The 10433-nt window shown below is 36.0% G+C and overlaps 1 pseudogene; it reads right to left on the bottom strand.

Moving 5' to 3' along the window:
- Positions 1–363: 363 nt before the first annotated feature.
- On the bottom strand, positions 364–920 carry LOC145036173 (vacuolar protein sorting-associated protein 60.1 pseudogene; annotated as a pseudogene).
- Positions 921–10433: the final 9513 nt, after the last annotated feature.

Here is a 10433-nt window from a genome sequence, read left to right as displayed (position 1 = left end):
CGACTAGGTAAAACTTTTTTGAATCAATAGTTTTAAAAATCATATACCCAGTTCTTTTTTTTTCATTTCTAATGCTAGATGTATGAGAAACAGAAGAGTTCACTGTTTTAGCAATTTGGGTATCTGAAATTCTTGAAGTTTGTTGTGATTTCAATCTAGATTCTTGTAATGAGGTCATCTGATTTATTCTTTCATGTTTTTCTTCTCTTCTATCTGTTCTTGAAGTATCTAAATGCACTTCTTGTTTTTCATTTCTGATGTTAGATTGCATATGTGAAACATAAGAGTTCTCAATTTTAGCAATTTGGGTATCTGAAATTCTTGAAATTTGTTGTGATTTTACTCTAGATTCTTGTAATGAGTTCATCTGATTGATGGTTTCACTGGCACTGCATGTCCACTTGGAGCTAAAGGCATATTAAGTTCTGCATCCAGATCAGGTTCATTATCAGGTTGAATATATGAAGGTACCCCTTCACCTTCAGTTTCTTGACCCATGTCTGCCTCCAAAGCATCAAGTTCTTAAACATTTCCATGAAGTGAAGTTAACATTTAAAAAAAGAAAAATAATAATAATGAATTTGTGCTTACCACCCATGAGATCATCTTCATCAATATCATCTGGCACACTAAACTTCTACCAAGAGATTCTTGTATCTCACTGCTTATATCCATCATGTCCATCATTTCATCTTGAAAATTCTAAACATAAAAACAAGATTAAATGATCTGTAATTACAAAGTATCAAAAGAAAGATATTCATAATATTTATACTAACATCAATGTCTTGTATCTTCACAGTTTTCATCATTCCTTTCAACTCTTTGTTTGATCTCGTTTGTAGCAAATGCTTGATATCTATAAGAAGCTGAGGTAAAACTATGCTTTTCTTCCCAAAGATGAGGTCAACAAGCATCATAACTTTTATTCTGATCTTCTCAGGTATTATGCCATGAATGATAATCTTTTACCTAGAATATTAATAGTAGTATATAATTCCTTTACATTTTGAAAAAAATAAAGTATGGTTAATTTAATTTATCATCTAATTCAAGTATTTGAATTTTGATGTGATATGCTGCAGTGAGGACATAAGCATGACAGTTAGGCTTGTGGTAAGCTACAATGGACTTAAAATCAGTACATATAGAGAGTAAGTCTGATTTCAATCATAAATCTAATAAAAAATCATTTTTTGTAAAAAAAAAAAAAGAAAAAAGATGAAAATTTTTGTTTTTGTTTCTCACAATGCTTTTGAGAAGTCACTTCGAGCCCAATTAATTAAGGTGAAACAATATTCCAGTAGATGTTTTTTTTTAATAAATTATAACCATTGACTTTAATTTGGGTCTAAATGATTTCTGAAATAAAATTAGAATCCTAATTCACATTGGGCAGTTTAATATGATGTTCTATGTACACAAAGAAAGGTGGATTAAACAAAAGGATCAAACCTTCTACTTGTGAAGTCTTAGGTGGCTGCTGAGTTGACGCCATGTCATCTTTTTCCTTTGTCTGCTGTCCAACTTCGGATGCTGATTTGGCCACTTTACTAAAAGTGTTTGTCACTCATGAAGCAGCGGCTGCATACGCTGACTTGGTCTATGCAGAAATCTGAAGCTTCTAGTCGACCTCTTTGACTTTTTGGTTGACCATGGAGGTTCCTGTAGTCACCTTCTTAGTTAATCCTATTTTCTCATCGAATGATTTGGCTTTGGAAACAACATCTTTTCCCAGGATAAAACCCTTTAAAAGCATGTTGCTGATTACATCTTGCTCATAACAGATTCCTCACCTTCTGTAACTCCACGTGCCTGTAAAATGTAAAATTATTTATTTATGATTATTAATAATGGAAATAATTATATTAAAAAATAGATTTCTTACTGTTGATGTGCCATCTAGTGGGAGATGATAGTTTGGTGCTAGGGTTACGGTGACAGTCATGTCGACTATTGTTGCTCCCTTATGCAAAACCTTTTTAGCTCAATATAATTGAATGTGTTTATGACTTTTTGATTATTTGATGAATCAGGCACCAAATAGAGCATATGCTTCAAGTGGTGATACGAATTCCTTTCAGGATGAACAAAGTTCTTTACATTGTGCATATCAGATACCAAATAATATGGAAGCAGAATCTATTGGAGAATATGAAAAGCAGCTGCACTTTGACATGACAGAACTATCAAACAAACCAAAAAAGAAAAAGAAGGTGTTATTACTAATCTCTTTAACTACCCTTTAAATTTCATACTTATTGCAGTGACTGATGTTGATGACAAAACTTGGTTTGTGAAAAGGTGTTATTACTAATCTCTTTAACTACCCTTTAAATTTCATACTTATTGTAGCAAATATTTCTATTTATTATTTTTCCATTTTATCAACTGATACAGGAATTTTGAAAGATTACACAGGTATCTTAAGGAGATTCCTAATTACACATTACATTTGTCCCCTAAAAGAATATTCTATCAAGCACAGAAGATGCATTTGTTCACCAATGATGTAGACAACATGATAAATATTTCAGAGTATGCTCCTACATTTATCTTTATATTGAAAAAATCATTATATTTTGACCAATTTTGCTGTTAAACCACTTATACTTTATATTTTTCCTGTCAAACCATAAAAGTTACAAACATTTTTCCAATTTAACCATTGTGACATGTTACAAACCATAAAAGTTACAAACATCTTTACACGTCCCAATTTCAATTCGTTTATTTAAAAATTGATCATTTTAGGTTTCAGATTTTATTGATAACAGGTGAGACATGTGATATAGAAAGAATCAGCTAATAAAAATTAGATATTCACCTCTTTTTCTATATTTTGTACGATAATAACATACAAATTTTGTATATTTGGCAGAAACTTTGACCAGGACTTGTTTTCAATCTCTTGTGTGTGCAAATGATGTAACTACCTCTAGAAAGTTTTCTAAGAAAAATAAATTGGAAGCAAGCATACCAGATCAGCATCAGGATCTGAGGAAGGCATCATGATATTAACTTCAGTTTCTTTAGTAGTTGTTATAGAAGTTTTGCCTTTTCTATTCAAAATTATAACTTAAAAACACCACCTGTTCCCTCTTTTCTAGCTTGTATTACTGTTGCTGGCTTCCAAACGAGGCCTTAATTGTCATAAACATTCTACTGTTAGATTTGGCCCTAATTTCTTTAATAGTCAACGATAGTGGGGTAGCATATTGAACTACTTGCTTAAGAAAGACATTATATCTTGTCCAATTTATATTTGAATTCAAGTTATGCATAATGTCAATATTGTTGGATTAATAAATACATTATACCTAAAGAATAAAGATTGTATGATGAAAGAAAGATTATAAATTACCAACTATTGGTTTATCATTTGCTGAGTTAACCTACATTTTCTTTCTGTAGTTTTATCTTGTTTCTGATATAGCTGTGAAAGAACTCATTGCAGTTGCCACCAACAGAGAAGGTAAGCCATAATATGCCAAAGTTGAATTACTTTTTAAGAAATAGCAACCTACTTTTAGTTATTTGTGTATTATAATATAAAACTATAAAAAATTTAATTTTTTGATATACATTTTTTATTTTGTGTTCCAGAGGATACTAAAGAGCAAATCTTGCAAAGGATATTTTTTGTTTTGTTTTGCAAAGGATACCCCTCACATTTTCCCAAATTACCCCTTCCTCTACAATGTTTTTTTGTTTCTGTGTATTTTGTGCATCAGGTAAAGTTGGTGGAAGAAACGAATATGAAGCCACTTGATTCAAATCTTGCAACACTAGTCTTAAAGAATTATGAAAGGCAAGATGCAACTTTACTTAGCTGGAATTTGATGTAGAGAGTAGATTAGATGCAAATTTAGATATTGTAAAAAATAGAATTGTATGACATTAAATTTTATGCAATGGATTGTATTTTTTGTATATGATATTTTATTTCTATTATGAGACATTAAATGCAAATTTAATTTAAAAATTAATAAATATATAAATATTTTTTTTAGAACATTTAAAATTATGATACGCAAAAATGTGTGTCATCTTCATTTATGACATGGCCTTTCTTGACAGGGGCTTTCTTGATACGCATTGCGTGTCATAAACACGCGCGTCGTAAGGTTACGACACGCAAATGCGTGTCGTCTACCTTTATGACAAGGCCTTCCTTGATACGCAATGCGTGTCATAACCGCGCGTCGTAAATGCGCGTCATAAATGCGCGTCGTCTCTCTTTATGACAGGGCCTTCCTTGACACGCATTTGCGCGTCGTCTGAGCGTTTTACGACGCGCAATGAGCGTCGTAAAAGGCCTTTTTTCTAGTAGTGAGCAAAAGTAAAGATCTTATCGCGGGTTTAGTCTATAAACCAAGAAGGAGCAGGAGTCTGCAATGAGAATTGAGTTTTAACTCAAAGAGTAGGATCGAAAGCCCAATTGAGAATGATGAGCGAGTGCAGGTTTGAGTACCGCTAGTAATTAATAAGTTTGAAGATTTTGACAATAGTTTGGCAAACTAAAAGTTAAAATATCGTACATTTTAGATTACCACAAAGGAAGTAAGTTAAAACTCGAATGTTGTGACTAGTAATTTTCTTGTAAACTCTAGATCTACTCACATCTTATTAGATTTCAATGCCTCAGATTCTTCCTTGCCTTATAAATTTGGATATTCTTTTCAAATTGCTTGTTACGCAATTGTCCAATCATTTCATATAGATAACATAGGAAATATATCATTACTTGCTGATAAAGCCTATAGAGTTAGTGTCACAGGAATTGAAAGTTATAATCTTCCTGCTAACCGAATTCCTATCTTTGATATTATTCCCGACATGGATTGGTTGTTAAAGAACCACGCAGATCTCTTGTGCTCCAAAGAGATGATATGCATCCCTATTGAAAGGGAAGATTCTATTTATGTCTACGGTGAAAATAATAAATTTCTTTCTTAAAAACTCGTAAATTATGTCGAAGGGATATTTTACTTATCCGGCTTATACAGTTAATACCTTGAAAGAGGAAAAGAAAACTGTGAATGATAACCTTTGGATAATTATCGACCAGCTGATGAAGAGTGCATATTCTCGCCACACATGAAACGATTCCATAGGAGAAATACGCGTAAGTTACTTAGACGAAATCATCGCGAGACATGGTATGCCACTAAAGATTTTTTTTTCGATCGTGATACTCGCTTCACTTCTCACTTTTGGGCGAGTATGAAAAGTGAATTAGGATCTCAAATTACTCCCAACACAACTTATCATCCTCAGACAAATTATCAGAAGAAAAGAGCAATCCAAATAGTAGAAAATATACTGAAGGTATATAAAGTACTATATAAGCGTAAATGTCATACTCAAATATGTTGGTGTGACGTAGGACAGAAGATCTTTGGAGGATCTAAAATGATTCAATACATCAGTGACAAGATACAAATTTTCCGAGAAAGAATGCAAGCGGCCCCAGATCGACAAATGTCCTATGCAGAAAAGAGGAGACAACCCATAGAATTCCGGGTGGATGATTTAGTAATACTGAAGGTATTTCATGAAAAGGCGTTATTCTACTTTGGAAGAAAGAATGGTTAGTAAGCAAGCATACTACTTGGAATTGCCTGAAGATTTGACAGATATTCATGAAGTGTTTCATGTGAGCTATCTGTGTAAAGGTTAAGCATATATGATGAAACGGTTATATTATCCGGGGCGAAACAGGATAATAAGTTAAGTAGAAGAGAACGAAAATGAAAGAACGACTAATCTACGTAATAAAGAAGTGAAGTTAGTGCTTCTCAAGTGGAAACACCATCGAGGCTCAAATTATACTTGGGAAAATTAATAATGAAATAAGAGTGAAGTATCCCTAATTGATTTAATCATTTTGTAACATACACGTTCTGAAATTGTGTATTGTTATTATTAAATGTGAATAAAATTGAGTGTTGAGTTCTAACATATAGTTTTTACTAGAAATGAAGTAAAACTATGTTTAGAATCACTCATAAAAATATTGGAAGTCTTATGAGATTCCAATTAATAGCCAAATAATGAAAATTTAGTGAAAATATAAAATTTGAAATAAGTAAAATTTTATTATTTGATGTTGTAGATAATCTCGTTAGAAATATTTAGGCGAAAACCTCATCGAAATCCGATTTATAATGAAGAAGTTATGACCAATCGAAGATCCGCAACAAAACCGGCACAGCGCCGAATGACGTAAAAAGTGAGTTTTTGATAAACTACTTTTTAGCCTTAGTAATATAAATGAAAGTCGTAGTATTCGTTAGACCGAAAAGCTTGATAAAAAGAACGCCAAAATCTGACTTCGTATGAGGAAGTTATGATTTTTCGAAGTTTCAGCTTCGCAGTAGACAGCTAAAAACTTGAATTTTAGATCGGGTGATTTTTAGCCGAAACAACCTAAACGATAATTGAAGGTCTCATCATTTGTAGTACAACGGTAAAAAGTCTGATGAAAACGGATGTAGGATGAAGAAGTTATGAATTTTTAACGGATTTTCCTGTCCCGATCTGTTAAAAATAATAATATTAAAATTAAATTCAAAATTAGCCGATGAAATCTAAACAAAAGTTGTAGAGCATAATTTTAGCTACGCGTGTATATAAAGAACGTCCAAAACGGAGTAGTATGCGAAAGTTACGGATTTTAGAAGTTTTGGGTTCAATTTCCGAAAATTTCGCATGGTTGGTGTTCGGCCACGTCACCCGCTCTCACGAAGTGCCCCGTGTCCGATGTCGATGAGTCATCCACGCAACATCCAACGCGTGTCGCGTTCTTCCTGGTCCGAGCTTCGGTCCAATCGCGTGATGATGCGTGTGGCTTCGGTGGCGAGCCCACGCATCCGACGCGTGCCATCTCGCGTCCGAGCCACCTGGCGCCTTCGCTCCTGTTGTTGTCGTGTGTCCCTTCACCTTCATTGCCATCTGCTTCGCTGAGTCACCCTTCTCCGCCGACCTTCGCCCTATAAATAGGAGACATGCGAAATTGGTCGGGTACAATTGTATTTTTGCCAATTTTTACCCCTTTCTCCATATTTTGACTATTTTGACTTTCCCGGAAGCCCCGGTTTCATTTTTAAAGCCCGAAACATGTCCCGAAGCTCCCGAGAAGCCTGAAAATTTTATCTTTTGGGTCGTAGATCCTGGTTTTCAATTAAGCTCCCGGTTTTCAACATAGAGAATCATATTTAAAGCCGAAGTGTTGTCCAAATTACTATTTTAATCCCCGGTTAATTTAAGGTGAGTTCAATATATAGGAACAATCGTATGTTATGTGTTATATGTGCTATGTGATTTTCAGTGTTATTATTCTGAGTTATTTTCCCGTGTTATTTTTATTCGCTGTTTTTAATAGCAAAGTTATACCTTTGACCATGTGATCAGTGAAAGGACTTAGATTCATGGTGGTACTGGTATGTAGCCTCTGGCCATGTAGAACATATCTCGTAAGAGAAGGACTTCTATTCTATGGCATTGGCAGAAGGTTAAATAGGTATGGTATGTAGCCTCTGACCATGTAGAGCATGACTCCGTAAGAGAATGAACTCTATTCTATGGTATTGGCAAATGGTTAGACAGAGCTATAAGCCTGAAATCTACCAAAATGTTAATCAGAAATTATATGTCTTTTGTGCCATTTGGGCCAAAGCTTTATTGATGCCTATCAAGTATTGAGATCGTTATGTCTCATTGATCGTAAATCTTTGAATCAAAGCTTGAGTTGATATTGAAAACCTGACATATGATACACATATCCTATTGTTGTTCTTGTTCCCTTTGCTTATGTCATATTGGGATATATAAGGCATAAGATTATATTGTATCTATTTATTGAATTCACTAAGGGTTATCGTTTATCCCTCTCAATATTTAACAATTGCAGGTGATGAGTATCCAGTATAGTTTTATACTGCTGAAAGATTTACGATAGTTAATACTATTTCTCTGTATTTTAATGTTCATGTATGTATATGAATAGTAGATTCCTGGGTAGATATGAAATGTAATAAAATTTAGTCGGTTTGTATCCAATCTTTTGTAATCACTTTATCAATATAGAATATTGTTTTATAAATATGCATGTAGCATGTTTTGAGGAAGTAACTTAAGAATAATGCTGGAATAGTATGAAAGTTTGGGTCTTTCATAAATACGAAAGTTGGGGTCTTTCAGATGCCAACTTGTAACACTCTAGAAATTCAAGCCAATTTAAACTTTTTTTAAAAACAACCCAATTTCATTAAGTTATTACAAAACGTTTTTCAATACATTTATTATCAGAGTATTCCCAGAACCATATCATAAAAACATGAGGAGCAGTACGATCACGCCTTCGCCTTGCCACGGTCTCCTGAAGTACCTGAAAACATTAAACCACAACTGTAAGCCCGAAAGCTTAGTGTGATACCCCCAAAATACCAACCACATATACCATACACAAAACATATCATAACAGAACAGAACAACCATGCACTTCGAGTCTACTGTGTGACTGGTCTGCCGCACCAGGCCTTTAGTCCACCTGGTCCATCCTCCAAGTCTAGCCATATACATCGAGTCTACAGTGCGATTGGTCCGCCCGCACCGGGCCTTCAATCCACCTGGTCCACTCTCTGAGTCTACAGTATGAATGGTCCGCCCGAACCGGGCCTTCAGTCAGCCTGGTCCACTCTCCGAGCCTCGGCACGTCTGGTCCGCCCTCGTGGGGCCTACAACCTATCCGGACCGCTCGCTGGGCCTTCGAAATATCTGGTCCGCCCTGGGTATGTTGGCCTACAGCACAAAGCAGGACCCGCCTCAATCCAACCCCAGTTAACCAACCATGTGCACATAAACATATAACCATATAACAATTAATCATCAATAAACTGATCTAGCAGATCACATACATAATATACTCTAAACAGGATATCGACCTAACCGGTCATTAATATAGCATCATCCTATGTACCAGGATATCGACCTTAACCAGGTCTCTAACATATACCATCCTAACTACCATGATGCAAACATAGAAAAGCAATAACATAACAACAATACTCGGATTACAATCCGATTAACGGTCGGCCTTGCTGCCTTAGACCCCGTCGATATAGTAAGGATAACTCACCTCGCAACTGTTGACCGAAGAGATAAGATCACGCTGCTCCAACCTCCGACACGAACTCCACCACTGATAAATACCAAAAGACTGAACTCCATAAATACCAATAATTACCAAACTACCCCTGGAAGTCAACTGGTGAACTCTTAGTCAAAGTCAAAGTCCTCAATCAAAGTCAACTTCCTAACCGACTCTACTCGCCGAGTCAGCCCGCTGACTTGTCGAGTCCCTATGCTCTGAAAACTCCCATATCGTGACCCAACTCACCGAGTCTCCCCAAGACTCGTCGAGTCCCACGAACTCTAAGTCACTTCCTGCTCAACTCACCGATTCGCCCCTTGACTCACCGATTCACAGCTCATCCAAAAAGGTTAGGACTTCGCAACCAGACTCGCCGAGTCCAACAAAAGACTCGCCGAGTCTAAGGCAATCTTCAACAGACTCACCGAGTTGTTCTTCTAACTCGGCGATTTCCTACATTTCTTCATCCAACTCACCGAGTACACCCATGTTACTCGCCGAGTACCTCTAGATCTTAATCCATAAAGTGGCTTTCAAGCTATACAGTGACTCCAATCCATAGATCTACTCTCCTACAACCCATCCATCACATAAAGTGGCAAAATTTACGTGAATCCAAAGAGATATAAGCATAAAACACTCTTGGGCTAGGGTTTAGGACAAGAAGGCTTCACCAACAATTCAAAGACAGGAACTTTATGATCTTCTGGACCATCTCAAGTATAGATCTAAGCTAGCAACCTTAGATCCAACCTCTAAACCCAAAATAACTCTAGAAATTCCACAAAACTCAAGCAAAAAAGCATCTAGATGCAAAGGACCTTAAGCAACCGATTATTACCTCAAATGAAAGCTCCAACTGAAGGATGAACCAAATCTCTGCAAAGCCCCTTGCTCCAACCTTCTTTATCTTCAAAGATCTCTTCACCAAGCACTTATCAAGGTTCCAAATGCTCTCCAATGCTCTCACAAATGGATTTAGGGTTTCTGGACTTCAAAAGGGCCTAAGGGGACTGAGGGGAGGGCATTAAGTCCTTTAAATAGGGTGCAACCCTGGAGATTAGGGTTTTTCTCTCTTCAGCACCAACTCGCCGAGTTGGTCACTTAACGTGTGACCAGAATCCTGACTCGAATCACCGAGTCTATCCATCGACTCGACGATTCGGCCTTCCATATTTACACTTTGCACCCTAAACTTGCACTCCTGAACTCGGGATGTTACAAGAACGCTGCTCCAGCGGATCCCGGTTTTGAGAAAAACCTGTTGTAAGTGAGC

Source organism: Lactuca saligna, chromosome 3 (assembly GCF_052625555.1).
Source record: "Lactuca saligna cultivar CGN05327 chromosome 3, ASM5262555v1, whole genome shotgun sequence".
Taxonomy (NCBI): Eukaryota; Viridiplantae; Streptophyta; class Magnoliopsida; order Asterales; family Asteraceae; genus Lactuca; species Lactuca saligna.
This window is presented reverse-complemented; position numbering and strand designations above follow the sequence as displayed.